The sequence below is a fragment of the Bison bison genome, unplaced genomic scaffold, assembly GCF_000754665.1.
Source record: "Bison bison bison isolate TAMUID 2011002044 unplaced genomic scaffold, Bison_UMD1.0 scf7180017864201, whole genome shotgun sequence".
NCBI lineage: Eukaryota > Metazoa > Chordata > Mammalia > Artiodactyla > Bovidae > Bison > Bison bison.
In genome coordinates this window covers 1439006-1439382 of record NW_011494773.1, presented here as the reverse complement: position 1 = coordinate 1439382, position 377 = coordinate 1439006, and positions in this window count along the sequence as shown.

Sequence of the window (377 nt, the reverse complement as noted above, 5' to 3'; positions counted from 1 at the left end):
AGAATGCTGGAATTAGGATCGTTTTAGGGGGGGGAGGAGGAGGAGGAGAGACTGCCTGGCTGGGAGCTTCCCAGGGACCAGGGGCCCCAGAGCTGGAGCTGCCTTAGGTTCCCCCCCCTTAGCCAGGGGGCTAAAATACCTGGCCAAGCCATCTGCCGGGAGGTGGCTCCTCAGACTGCAGGCTGCTTCCAGCCCCAAAAGGCCTCCATGTTTCCTCGGCGACTGAGTAACACAGCCGGAGCTGGGGAAAGGCAGGGTGCCTTAATCCACTCCTACCTGTGCTTGGGGGGCCCCCTCCCCTACAGGGGCAGAAGGGGTCAGCAGGTGGCGGGGGGGCGGGGAGGGCCTCTGAGAGCCTGTGTCTCTTTTTCCTAATC